General features: G+C 30.6%; 1 long non-coding RNA gene across 1 annotated transcript; it reads right to left on the reverse strand.

Moving 5' to 3' along the window:
* Positions 1-760: 760 nt before the first annotated feature.
* LOC130673736 (uncharacterized) lies at positions 761-1,283 on the reverse strand. Its single transcript, XR_008990933.1, has 3 exons — positions 1,128-1,283; positions 970-1,068; positions 761-887 (listed from the first exon to the last, which is right to left on the reverse strand). It is a non-coding gene; the product is annotated as an uncharacterized LOC130673736 (long non-coding RNA).
* Positions 1,284-14,686: the final 13,403 nt, after the last annotated feature.

A 14,686-nucleotide genomic window follows, 5' to 3' on the forward strand; every position in this document is an offset into this window, starting at 1 on the left:
TGGAATGCTCCATATATAACAACTGTGATTTAAAAAAAATTTTTAATTTTTTTTTTCGCTCTTATCCCCTGAAACGTCAGTGGTTGCGAGAAAAAAAAATCTTCCCAAAAGACGAGCTCTCTAGCTCAACTCTGAGGTCGCTATTTTAATTTTAATTTCCCATTTAAGTAACATATATATATTTATAAAAATGTTTTTTTTTCATTAACAGTTTAATTACTCGTAAATATTTTACAAATTTATACATGTCTTTAAAGCTGATTCCTCAAGCTTTCCAAAACCCTGTGATAAGTCATAATATTATTATAATAAAAAAATCGATACTTTTCAGATGACTTTAATTGGTGTTTTTATTATAATAATTGTTAGCGTGACTTAAATTTTTCAACGGCATGTACTCATTATTATTAAAAGACTTTAGTGGAACAAACTATATAAATTTATTTTACCTACCTGAGCAATGACAACGCCAGCAATACTTAATTTATATTTAGGATTTTTTAATGGACGATATAATGAATCAACTGAGCTCCAAAATTGTAAAATATACTTATATATAGTTTGACCCTTGTAACGACTAGCAACAGCATGATCGACGATTACTAATATTTCGGGATATATTACGTCGGGGATGGGAGCATCCGATGTTTTTAGAGGTGGTTTCCCGAAAATATTTTCATATACTAAAAATTTCAGAAAATTATTGTAAATATATCAATTGTTATATATTTATTCATTTATTTATATATAATATACTGACACCATACAATTGCTTCATAGATTTCTTCAAGTGAACATTTAGCTAAGTAAAGATTCTCATCTTCCGAACTGTTAGAATTCGGATTTGCTGGATCAATAATTATATTTTCAGAGCCAATGTATCCGTACTATATCATTGAAAAAACAATAATGAGATAATGGTAAAAATTATATTTAGTGATAACTCCAATGATTTATAAAAAATTTTACTTTTATTTGAGGTGACCCATTCTCGAACTCATCGATTGTGAATGCTGCTAAATGTTCTTCGTCTTCATAAAGTTGTGATCGCATATTTGAACTAAAGTACTGAAGAATAATTATCATTAAATATATAATTAACTACCAATTCCATTTTGTGAACTTACGCCTAATCTTTTCTCAATGTTTGTAGCAGAGTGTGCTAAATAAACAGGAGTTTTTGGTCCGGCGAGAATTCCTTTAGATTGAACAAGTTTTAAATTAATTTCACGGCCAAATGCTTTAATTGGAAGATCAAATGCTGAGTCGACCGATCGCTTGTGTCTGCGCGGTATTCCTATTTTAATAATTTCACATTCTCCTTCTGCAATTTTATTATTTATTTTTATTTTATTATTTCTCTATATTTTAAAATCAGTACACTCTCGCCCGTAATTACCTCTGCAGCCATGGTCGCTAAATATTTTATTCCTTTCTTTGGACACCCGATCAGTCTCCAACTATTTATACATTTCATTTATTAATATCAATCGTATATTTATTGCATAATTAAAGGACTCACCTGATCGGAAATAACCAAAGACAGGGCATTCAATAAAAACAACCCTAGTATTTTTATTTTAAAATTATCTAGGTAAAAAAAAAAATAATAATAATCAATAGCTTCCCTGGCATTATAAAAAAAAAAAATTAATAAAGGACAGTATACTTACTCATATTGAATAAAGTAAATTTTTTCTATTTCTTCATTGACAAACTCGCTAATTGTTTGATGTTACGCTAATAATGTATAAATTTTTTAGATACTCTATATATATACAATCTATTAATGACCTATAGAACAATGTCTTCTGTAAAGATATGAGTGATAATAATAACAATAAAAAAATTTTTTGCCACGGACAAAGAAAAAAATAATTCATCTGATAAATTATTATGATAAAGGTAAATGGGTTTTTTTCCTGGTCGTTAATTTAATTACTAGTGTCAAATTTACAATTTATTAGAACAAAAAATGATCATGATAATAATAATAATAATAATAATAATAATAATAGCGGGGGAGGTAAGCGGGATATCCCCAAAATTTTATAAAAATTTTTTTTTCATCGAATGGTTTGTAGAAATCCCTAAATTACTTTTGTAAATATAATTGCTTTTTTAAAGATATCTTCTTTGGAATTACAACTAAGTTAAATTTTTTACTTTGAAATTAACAATAAATAGTGATGAATAAATTAAAAACTACCAATTTAAAGTAGGTAGTTAAGTTTTTCCAAAAATTGAAACGTCAGTCAAAAAATGTTAATGTCTTTTATTTTTTGATAAAATCTATTAAAAATTTTTTCTTTCTTTGCATCTAATAACTATGTAAATTGTCATTTTTTTCACGTAAATTACTTGCAAAAAAATTTGATTTGATCAAAGTTATTTAATATCCAGAAATTTTTTTTTTCGCCTTTTGTAGGGAGTACCCATTTTGCCCACACAGAATGATTTTTTTTTTTAATGGCACCTGAAAATTTTTTCTATTCACTATGAATATCATTAAAAAAAAAAAAAAGATTAAACGTATTTGAGTTCTCGAAAACTTACTATTTTCTTAAGTTTCCCGTTTACCCCCCCCCCCCCCCCCCCTCCATCCTAATAACAATATGAATATGAAGAGCCATCCAGCTATACCGGTAATGAAAGTGTATATTTCTTACTTCAATCAATTAAAATATTTAATTTTTAGATAGATTTCATAAAAAAATCTACATACACGCAAAAAAATGAATTACAAGAATTAGTAATTGATAACTAAAAATTTAGAATGTGGTCACAATTTAATATCATTTCGAACAGTAATTTCGTGGTTTTATTGAATATATTATAATAATCCTAATTTAAATATTGAAACTTAAAGTTTATATGTAAATAAATCATGTTACAAGTAATAGAAATTACTGTTTGGTAGATAAAAAAATCAAATTATAATAATTTAACGTTTCAGCTTCAACATTCGATGTTTGGAACATTTAAGTTTATAGTAAAAAAGTAAAAAAATGTTCAGTATGATAAATAAAATTTTCAATGTCGAACAATTTATTTTATGTACAACGGTATATAATTATTAATTTATTACTTTATTGATTATTATTTATTATTAATTATTACTTATTACTTATTATTTAATTATTACTTTCTTGAAATTGTCAAAAAATATATCTTAAGCGCATCAGTTTTTATAGTTTGAAACAATAAAATTTTAATTGTATTTGTAAGCTTTTAATGTATGTGAAAGAATTAACCTAAAGTAATAATGATGCGCGGCTATATCTATATGGCAAAATGAGGTATCTTATCATTTCAAACAATAAAATTTAAAGACCAAGAATGACTATTTTTTTTTTCATATCAATATATTTTAGAGAATCATTCTTATACTTTTTCGCTTTCAATATTATATCATTTACGAATTACCTTCTTTGATCTGGGTTTATTGTTCAAACAATAAAAATCAATTGAAAATCCGAATAAAATTTATCAGTTATTTTTTTGCAACTCTCTAAGCATGAATAAGTGAAATAAGTGAATATTCACTAATTCTGAGTGCCAACCTTACCACTTTTTGAAATTAGTGGTTCGGTTTGCACTTGAAATTAGTGAATATTCACTTATTCATTTTTAGAGAGTATATAACACAGAAATTAAATTTCAAATTAATTTTACGATCTCATTTAAATAATAGTTAATGAGTATTAAAATTTTTTTAGTATTTTCAATTTAGTGAAGCCATTTTACGTCAATTAAAAAAAAGTACTGTGTAAAATTACATTTTTGCAGTTCATTATTTGTAAAAAGAATCATATAGGCTATTGCGATCTTACGAAATTCATTATAATACCTTTGAAGCGCCATAAAAAATGAGCTAATCAATTAAAAATTTATTTCTTATTTATAAACTACAACGTGAATTTTACAAAATTGAGGTATAACTTATCACTTGGAAGCAATTAGACTATAAATCTGTAAGAATTAATTTTCTCGACTTTTTCTAAAATTTGCAAGACTATAGAATTAAAAAAAAAACAGTTAATAAGAGAAGTTACGTATGAGAAATCGGAGCTCATTGCACGAGTTTTAAGTTACATACAGATCAAAGGTCATTTTTTTTTTTTTTTATATTTATATACAAGTGAGGCTGCACACATTTTTCAAGGTTCCAAGTGCTTACACCTTAAAGACTTATAATTAAACTATTTCCACGTGTTCAGCTACACGGCGGATTAAATTTCATGTATGTGTTTGTTCCTCTAACACTAGATACCTATTCGAACCTTGTAACTAGAGTGTGCAAAATTGATAAAAATAACACAAACTCATGCAAATTTTCAAAAATAAATTTTTCTAATAAATATAAGTAATTATATAATACCGCAAGAAGGAAGGTAGCGATAGAAAGGTCCACCTAAGAGCTACAAAGATTTTTTGAACTCTTGTAATAGTGAAAATTGACATATTTCTGTTATTTCAATACTTCGGTGTACAACAGTGTACAACAGCTCACCTAACATTTTGTTGCAAGTAGTTTGGACGGTATCCGTCTCCAATTGCTAGTTTAGTGTCTGACTGAAGCCCGCAACATAGTTTTACGCCGGCGCGTACTAGTAAGAGATGTAGTCTAAGGCAAGAGTGCGTTAACGTAGCCTTACTGACGAGTCCGTTAACGTACTTAGGACGAAACTACAAAATAATGGCAAATAGGCATATACCTTAAGTTTTAGTGATTGACTTAAGAGTCAATACACAGAATGAAATGAAAAATATGTCAAATAGTGCAGTGTGGCACGGAACTTGAAAATGTTAATGTTATCCTGGAAAATAAGCTAAATTTGTACCCTCGGTACGAACTTTTGGCTTAGTAAGTCTTATATATTAACAAATTAACTAAATCTATCTTAAATCCGCCAAAAAACGCTGAAGAATGAGCCCTCATTCGAAGCGATTAGTCCAAAATTGGATGTTTGGTTATCAAAAAGGTTAGCAGCCCTGATTCTGGGTGATTACCTTTTTTTTTTAAAGAAATATATCTAATAAATATTATACAGTAGAAACTCTGTAAGTCGAACCTCGATAAGTCGAAAATCTCCTTAACTCGAAGAAATGTTTCATCCCCTTCCCTCCAAGCCCCAAAACCCCCGTTGCTCGAAATTTTCACCCTCTATAAATCGAAACAATTAGTGAGTCTCTACAAGCTATTTCTGTATATTTTTACCCTCCATAACTCGAATACATACACTTGGACCTCTTTATCTCGAATTTAAAATTATTACCGTATGTAAGTATCTTATTAGGATTACCAGTTCTACGAAATGGTAATGGAATTCATAGCTGTCAGGTTTTTTGTTGGCGATTGTAAAATTATCATACCTTTAGACTTAGTTAGGATTCACTGCAATACACGTCAATTTCGACAGCTCCACGTGAAGAAAATTACCAAGCAATGAGTGTAAAACGTGAACTCAAAACTCTTAGTCTTGCTGATAAACTACGAGTACTCGAAGCAGTGAAGATTAGTAAAAAAAAAAGGATGTTGCGGAACAGTTTGGTATACCTTTAAGTACTCTTTCGACATTAATAAAAAATGAAGTAGATATAATGAAGAACGTTAAGAGTGGTCAAAGCTTGTCGAACAAAAGACGGCGAATTTCCGAGTTTCCCGGTTTGGAAGAGTGCTTATTGAAATGGTTTAAGCAGTGTCGTCATGAGAATGTAACCATTAGCGGACCATTGTTGTACCTGTACAATGCGGCACATTGTACTTAATTATTAAGAATGATAATCTACATTATAAAAACACAAGGCATTAGGTTTAAAATGATTGAAGGCATTAAAAATTTTTTTTTATTGAATGCTATAAACTCATATATTTATTGTCTGTTAAATTTATATATGATAACGACAATTATTTCATGCAATTAGTAATGCTTTGTAATGCGATTTTTATGTCAATTGAAATGTTATCAAACAAAGAATATTGGATGGCGGGTTTTTCCAAAAGCATAAAAACAAAATTTTTAATTAATTAAGCAGAGCTAGGATATATGTCGTTAAGATCCATTATAATTAATAACTATTAACTGTATTTTACTTTAGATAAACAACAATTATTACGATTAATAACAATGTCTGGATATAATATTCTTTATTTGATAACATCAGGATACGACAATAACATTTTACATTTTAACAGAATTAACATGGGTTTCGTTATCAATATAATTGATGACGATGAGTTTTTTAGGATCCATCATTAGTGGATCAAATGATAATGTTGTTTTATCAGAAAAAGAGTAATGTAAATCAACATAACCTGCATTTACATCATCATTACCATTTCGGTCAATTTGATAAACATTTATTTTATGATTTTTATGGGAAATTACGACCCATTTCTTTGGATTAAACATATTTAAAGTGAGTAGTACAGGCAACGAATCGTCGACAGATTTACTAAAATCTTCAATTGTTGAATCATTAAGTTTACTCGGTCTATGATCAGATTTCGGTTGTCGATGATCAGGTTTAAGAGTCACTTCATCATCCGATTCTGATGATCTGTTATCAGAAATAGGCTGCCCATGTCTAGTTTCTCCTGGATTAGGTGCATTAACTTTATCAACATCATCAGACATACTGACATTAACATCTGGAGTCTTATAGATATCCATTTCCGGTGTTATTATTTGAACAAGATCAGGGTTATCGACATTAATGTCTGGTTCCTGATCAGATTTTGTCCAAATATATATATCATTGTTACGATGGATCATTTTTATTTCATATTGAGAAGAAATACGAGCAGGATGTAATAATAGTTTATTCTCATCGGATGTTACTGTGTGTATAATATCCAACACGTCCAACAAATTAGGGTTTGTTTCCTCAGGTGCGCCTATTTGTGTCACTTTTAATCTCCCATTCTCAAATGATATCAATACCAATTTGTCAAGATTAAATTCGTAAGGGAAAATCGCAAGCATAACTTCTGATTTTACTGCAATGTTGAAATCAGTTACAGGTGATTTTTGACCAGATTTAGGAGCTGTCCCCAATGTAACAGGTGCAGGCATTACTGTATCATACGATTCTGGTATTCTGTTATCAGAAATAGGCTGCCCACGTATGGTTTCTCCTGGATTAGGTACATTAACTTTACCCACATCATCAGACATACTAACATTAACATCCGGAGTCTTATCATAATCTATTTCCGGTCTTATTACTTGAACAAGACCAGGGTTATCGACATCAATCTCTGGTCGCTGATTAGATTTGGTCCAAATATATATTTTTTCATTGCTATGGATCATTTTTATTTTATCTTGAAAAGGAATACGAGCCGGATGTAACAATAGTTTATTTTCATCGGATGTTACTGTCTGTAAACTATTCAACCCGTTCAATAAATAAGGGTTTATTTCCTCAGGTGCCCCTATTTGTGTCACTTTTAATTTCCCATCCTCAAATGATATCAATACCAATTTGTCAAGATTAAATTCGTGAGGGGAAATCGCAAGCATAACTTCTGATTTTACTGCAATGTTGAAATCAGTTACAGGTGATTTTAGATCAGATTTAGGAGTTGTCCCCAATGTAACAGGCGTAGGCATTACTGTATCATACGATTCTGGTATTCTGTTATCAGAAATAGGCTGCCCACGTCTAGTTCCTCCTAAATTAGATTCATTACCTTTCTCAACATCATCAGACATACTGACATTAACATCTGGAGTCTTATAGATATCCATTTCCGGTGTTATTATTTGAACAAGATCAGGGTTATCGACATTAATGTCTGGTTCCTGATCAGATTTTGTCCAAATATATATATCATTGTTACGATGGATCATTTTTATTTCATATTGAGAACGAATACGAGCAGGATGTAATAATAGTTTATTCTCATCGGATGTTACTGTGTGTATAGTATCCAACACGTCCAATAAATTAGGGTTTGTTTCCTCAGGTGCGCCTATTTGTGTCACTTTTAATCTCCCATTCTCAAATGATACCAATACCAATTTTTCAAGATTAAATTCGTAAGGGAAAATCGCAAGCATAACTTCTGATTCTACTGTAATGTTGAAATCAGTCACAGGTGATTTCAAATCAGATTTAGGAGTTGTCCCCATTGTAACAGGTGCAGGCATCCTAGTAACAGTTTCAGTTCCAACTGTTTCATTATTAGGAGTATCATCTTGACTAAAAGGTAAATAACTACTCGATTCTTGACTCATACATATTTGATTACGTGTATACATTATTTGAAGTTCTTTATCAGGATTCATTAACAATGGATTAAATGTAATCGGTTGATTAGCATTTTGACAATATTGTATCTGAGAGAGTGGAGTCACTTTCAAATCATTATTTTCCGGTGCATATTTCTGGGATACATACAGTTTTCGCTTATCAATATATACATTCACCATTTTATAAAGATTGAAATCACTTCTCTCCACGAAAATTTTATTCGTAATCGCAAACGAAACATGTAAATCGGGTTTACTTGTTGGATAGAGTTGATATCTAGTAGATTCAACATTTTCTTTGCTCGAAGTGTCAGCCATCTGATAAGCGTAAATGTATCCCTTGTCATGCGCAAAGTGTATTGGTTTGGATGGATTTATAGTAGCGGGATTTAGCATTATTCTCCTACTATCAGGTTGACGTATTCGTAGATCACTTTTTTCTTGATTTTGAGACCACGATTCCGGTACTTTTTCCGTTTGGATTTGAGTTATTACTAATTGTTCTTTCAAGTAAAAAACAGCTATTTTCCTATCGGGTGCGAATTCGCTTAAATCAAATACTAATATATCATCGTCATTGATTGATGAAAAAATTATATTATTACTATTCTTATAATCATTACTATCACTATTATCTGTAGGTTCTGAGTATCCATTACCAGCTGGTGGATATTTATTATTGTGACCTACATCAGGTTTAATGTACATGCAGGAATAATCTGTTATTCTGTAATTTAAGTTGATTAAAAAAATAGTAATGAATAAATAGTAAACTATAAATAAAGTATTCCATTTACTTTAAAGTCTGGTGTAGATCCTGAATTGATCTTCGTGACCATCGATTTTGTTGATTTGGTCCTGTGGTCTCTGCCATAATAAGATTTAAAGGATCACCATAGATGAGCGAATCATGATTTGCACCCAATCTACATAAAAAAAACATCTGTTTATACAACCTAATTTTTCTATTTTTAAATATATAAAATAATACAAGGAGAGGAATTTTCTATAACGCATGGTAACGGGTATTTTTTTTAAATATCGGTTATACACTGTAAAAAATCGCCGGGGTAAGTCCAAGCGGTGTAGGTGTTAAAATTGGCGGTGTTAAATTTCAACACCGAAAGCGGTGTGAAAATAACGCCGCCGCCGGTGTAAATATTCTGTACCGGTGTTAAAAAAAATTCTCCGGTGTTAAAATAACACCGCTTCCGGTGTAAACATTCTATACCGGTGTTTAAATAACGCCGCCGCCGGTGTAGATATTCTTTACTGGAGTTAAAATATTTTACTTTGTGAATATCTTTACTTACTCGATCACTATACTTGTTAATAAATGATATTTTTTATTAATTTTCATAAAGAACTGACATTTTTTGTGTTTTATAATCTTTAAAGTTAATACTCCAAGCGGATGCCGGTTACCCCGCTTTTACACCGACATTACTCCGTTTTTACACCGGTGTAATTTTATTTTAACACCAGGCGGAGTTAAAATGAGTCCATTTTTAACACCGCTCTTTTTACAGTGTAGGAACGGCAAAAATACATATTATGTATATTAGGGTGTGCCATTTTGAGGCAACTTTTATTTTTCAACAAAAAAACAGGCTGAAAACTCACAGGAAGGTGAGAAAAGAAGCCTGTTAAAAGCGGAGCTCTTAATATTAATATTTAGAGGTGCCTATTTCTAATTTTCCATTTCCCATTTAAATAACATGGGAAAAAAATTTTTTTATTATTTCATTTTTCTAGCTCGGCATTCGCCCCTCATATAAATAAGTCCATAGCATGTTTTTGTAAAAATTTAACGATCTGCAAAAAAGGTCTCTTATCATTTTTTGATAAATCCATCCATTCGAAAGTTATTGGAGCTCGAAGTCAAATCTATAATAAATTTTCAGATCTTTTTACTTTTCCAGCAAAACTATCAGACTTATCAAAAAATGTAATGAGATCTTTTTTATAGACAATTTTATTCCCTACAAATTATTTTCAATGAAGTTTTTTGAAACTCCGCATTGTTTTCTAGTTGTTTTCATTCTTATGTTAATTTTTCAGAATAAATTAGAAGACTATTATTTTTACGAGCTTGGCATTAAAATGAAAATAATTAGAAAACAATGCGGAATTTCAAAAAACTTTATTGAAAATAATTTGTAGGGAATAAAATTGTCTATAAAAAAAATTTCATTACATTTTTTGATAAGTCTGATAGTTTTGCTGGAAAAGTAAAAAGATCTGGAAATTTATTATAGATTTGACTTCCTGCTCCAATAACTTTCGAATGGATGGATTTATCAAAAAATGATAAGAGACCTTTTTTGTAGAGCGTTAAATTCTCTACAAAACGTGCTATGAACTTATTTATATGAGGTGCGAATGCCGAGCTAGAAAAATAAAAAAATAAAAAATTTTTTTTCTATGTTATTCAAACGGGAAATGTAAAATTAATAATAGGCACCTTTAAATATTAATATTAAGAGCTCCGCTTTTAACAGGCTTCTTTTCTCACCTTGCTGCGAGTTTTCAGCCTGTTTTTTTATTGAAAAAAAAAGTCGCCTCAAAATGGCATACCCTAATGTATATACATATTAATACATTGATTGACGAAAAAAAAAATGGTGCTGCAACAGGACCAATGGCACGAAATCCTGTTGCAGCACAAAGTATAAGACTGCAAAAAAAATTTTTCTGCCCTCCGGCCGGAAAGTGGCAACTTTCGGGCCGCTGCCCTAAACGAAGTTGCAACTTTCCGGCTTCGTCGAGCAGAAAAATAGTATACGCACCTTGGCCAGTAAAAAAGAAAGCCTCAGACCACATGTTTGTCAGCCTCGGCTTCGCCTCGGCCAACAATTACATGTGCTCTGAGACTTTTCTTATTTTACTGGCCGAGGTATGTAATATACTATTTCTTTCAAAATTGCATCAAGAGAATGTCATTATGAGCTCATTATGTCACGTTGGTGGAAAATCTATAAATTTAAATTGCCTTGTCGTTTATTATAGTACACCGGTCGATGAGCGGCGCTCAGAGTTCGCTTTACAGCTATATACGATAAAACAGGATGACCGTACATGCGTTAAATAAAAAGTATTTAATAATCATGAAACTTACGCATGACCTAACTCATGAGCAGCAATGAGATAATCTTGTTCACCCCTTTGTTTTTCACTGGTAATTCCCCCGTGTGGGGTTTTATAAAGTATACCAGTACAAGCACTTGGTGTTGATGTCACTCCTTCAGTTAACGTTTCATACCCATCTTGATAATCATTGTGGCTAAGTTATTAAATAAATTTATGAAATTTTTTGTTGTCTTTAATAAATAGATTTTCATTATTATCATTATTTAAAATAAATACATACGGAGTCATAACCATATGAACGTCATAACTACTATATGGAATTGAGTTGCTAGCTCTTTGCAACCATGTCGTCATTTTATATAAAGCCGACTCATAGTTCATTCCCGATCTCAAAAAATTAATAGCTCGTTCAGTCTGAATTCATACGAATAAATATATTGATTAACGATTTTTTGTTTTTTAATTTTTATTGGTTCGATTTTAACTCTTGTATGGTTTACCCCTGACTAAAAGAAACGATTCGAAACGATTTGTAATGTTAAATGCCCATAAGAAGGGCGATTCAAAAGTATTCAAAGTATTCAAAAGCATTAAAAAGTATTTGAAATTTTTTTTTTCGAATCGTTTTGAATCGTTTCTTTTAATAAGGGACTACCAATAGTTAATAAATAAATGATATTTTCGATCGTTAAGCACACTCTGATGGTTTGCATCATGAGTTGTACATTAATTACGTATGAAATATTTAGATACCTGAGGAAGTACAATGCCAGCGATATTCAATTTGTAATCAGGATTTTTAATTTGACGATATATCATATCAACTTGGTGCCAAAATTCAACAACGTGTTGCACCACTGATTCACCATATTGTTGGGAAAGAGCAAAGTCAACAATTATTAATATTTCGGGATAAATTATATCAGGGATCGGAATATCCGGTCTGCTTGGATGTTGATGTCTTATGCCTATTCTTAAAACTAAAGATTTTTATTTATTATTTCAAGTACTTCTTTGACTAATTGCTCGTTTTGATACCAATAGTTAACATAAAAAATACTTACCGTCACCTAAAAGGCTAAATGATTCCTTTATAATTTCGCCCAACGAAAATTTAGCTAAATAAGGCTGTCGAAGTTGGGAACTATTAGAATTACGATGTAATCGTTCAATTGTTATATGTTCAGAGCCAATGTATCCAGACTAAATCATTAAAAAACAATAACGAGATGATAGTTAAAATTATATTAAATGATAAGTTATTTGATGATCTATCAAAAATTTTACTTTTATTTGAAGTGACCCATCCTCGGACTCATCTAAAGTGAATGCTGCTAAATGTTGTTCGTCTTCATAAAGTTTTGAGCGCATTTGTGAACTAAATGTCTGAATAATAATTACGATTAATTATGAAAATAACTAGAAATATTCATGAATAAACTTACTCCGAATGTTGTTTTTTTAATATTTGTACTTGATTGCGCATAATAAACTGGAGTGTTTGGTCCAAATAAAGCGTCATCATCAGATTGAAGAAGTTGCAACTTCATTTCACGGCCAAATGCTTTAATTGGAAGATCAATTGTTGAGTCGACCGATCGTTTGTGTCTGCTTGGTAATTCTATGTTAAGAATTTCACATTCTCCTTCTAGAATTTGATTAGTTATTTTTATTTTATTATTTCTCTATATTTCAAAATTAGTACATTCTCGCGCGTAATTACCTTTGCAGCCATAGTCGCTAAATATTTTATCCCTTTCCTCGGACACCCGATCAGTCTCCAACTATTTATACATTTTATTTATTCATATATCAATCTCTAGTAGCACTGTCTTAATTAAGTTACTTGTCGAATGTCTTCATCAAGTTTCTTACAGGGAGAGATTAGAAGACTGGTTACTGTTCTGCACCGTACTGAGTGGGGTGCAGAACAGCAACCAGTCGGGTTCTAATCTTTCTGTAAACGGTAGATTTAAAAAAGACGAAGAAGATGTATCTCATAAGTGAATCGTTTATTTGAGAAACCCCATAAGTCATGTTTTTTACGAAAGTAGGTTTTTTGCATTTTTGGGTTCTTTGAATGTCCATCCATAGAAATCAATCAAAATATGCATCAAATCAGCGTTTAAAAAAAAAATAACGGGGTGACAGCAATTTCATTTAATTGAGAAACCCCATAAGTCAATGACTCAAATAAACATATGCAGTTTTAGTTTTACAGGAATAATTTTTTTTTTTAATTTAAAATTCGCGCTTTTTTGGAAAATTAATTTCAAATGTTTTTTTATTATTGACTGTTATGTAACTAATTAGAATGCTTAAATTAATTATAATTTTTTGTAATTTCTGAGTTTCAAAGTTCAAATACATGTTTAATACTTCATTTTATCAGTGTAAGGTACCCGCGGGTAATAAGGCCTTAGTGACAGAAATGATATTTAAAATAACCGCCTCCACTAAAGGCTACTCTAGTAAGAGAGTCTTGCATAGAGATGCTACGACAAGTTGATAGAGTCCCGATACTACGTTCCCTGTCTTCTATATTTCATCATCCGTAATATGATGTCGTAGCGCAGAAGAAATCATAAAAAACAATCTAGTCTTCTTACTCTTAAAAAGGATACTGATAGTTTTAAGTGCTGTTGAGCAAAACAATCTAGTCTTCCGTCTTTAAAAAAGTATTGTTGCTAAATTTAAGTGACGATTTATCTCAAATACCAATTTTATTAAGTATAATTAAACTATTCCAGTTTGATTAACCCGTAGGCCTTATTACCCTACCGTAGTAAAATAAGGCCTATTCGTATGGTTTTTGTAAAAGTTTGATTTTTTGTTCGTTTGTAGTATAAATTACCATTACTTCATTATATTTTATGGCTAATGTATTGAAATAAAGATTAATGATACATTTCGATAATTAAATGCAATATTTTCGATTCTATTCGAAATCTCCCTTAGCTAGGCCTTATTACCCGCCGGTACCTTAATAAATGATTTGAGGGGAATCATTTAAAAAAACAATGATTTTATAACTTTTTTTCCGTTCGGTTGAGAAACCCCATAAGTCAATCAACTTTAAATAATTTTTTTAAGTAGTTTCAGTTAAAAAATTAAATTTTTCTTGTTGGAATCTTTTTCAGAGACGCTACACGGAAACAAATTTTTTGTGACCACAAGATAAGATAACTTACGGTAGCAAAATTCTGCCTTAATATACGGATAACAAAGCATTCGTTGGAATTACAATGTTTTTGTAATTCTAGCGAATTCTTCGTTGGGCCAAGCAATGATTTGTAACTGTAACAAAACTGTTGTATTCCAATAAAAAAACTGAT

Source organism: Microplitis mediator, chromosome 8 (assembly GCF_029852145.1).
Source record: "Microplitis mediator isolate UGA2020A chromosome 8, iyMicMedi2.1, whole genome shotgun sequence".
NCBI classification, from domain to species: domain Eukaryota; kingdom Metazoa; phylum Arthropoda; class Insecta; order Hymenoptera; family Braconidae; genus Microplitis; species Microplitis mediator.